The following is a 713-nucleotide window of genomic DNA, read 5'->3' as shown; positions in this document are numbered from 1 at the left end:
CGTAGGATAGTTTGGTAACATCTCATGCATTTCCATAATCATCCTTATAGAACGTATTTTGCGCATGCGCTGTTTTCAAGGCTGTGCCAGTCTCAGTGATCAGCAGTTCTGTGCATCGCGAGTGACCTAGTGTCCGATTTTGGTAGAACGACACACTTTTTTCCATTTGTCAGTTTTTGAGATATTTAAGTCTGGGACGTTAGCATTTAAAATGACCCCCAACTTCACATCTAAATCTGGATCGTCTTCAGAATTTAGTAACTTCTTCCTTGTAAATTAGTTAATCTTTCCAAAAGTATGTTTCATTCAGATCAGTTGATCAGTTTTTAGTACTGTATATCTGGTCAAGGACGTTTTGTTTAAATGGTCCTTATATCCACACCCAACTCCTGATCGTCACCAAAATGTACTCATTTCTTCATTGGACCCTGCCAATAATTCTGTAAAGTTTCATTTAGATCCAGGGGTGAGTTTTTGAGATATTTAGGTCTGGAACCTTAGTACTTTAAATGCCTTCAAATTCACGCCCGAATCTGGATCGTCATTAGCATTAAATAATTTCTTCCTTGTAACTTGGTTAAACTATCCAGAAAGTTTCATTCGGAATAATAATAATAATTATTATTATTATTATTATTATCATTATTATTATTGATAATATTAGATAATATATATGTATATATCTATCTATCTACTGTCTCTTATACACATCT

Source organism: Anneissia japonica, unplaced genomic scaffold (assembly GCF_011630105.1).
Source record: "Anneissia japonica isolate Jap-2015-1 unplaced genomic scaffold, ASM1163010v1 scaffold287726_len2788222_cov184, whole genome shotgun sequence".
In the NCBI taxonomy this organism is placed as follows: Eukaryota; Metazoa; Echinodermata; class Crinoidea; order Comatulida; family Comatulidae; genus Anneissia; species Anneissia japonica.
Note: the sequence above shows the minus strand (reverse complement) of the source record.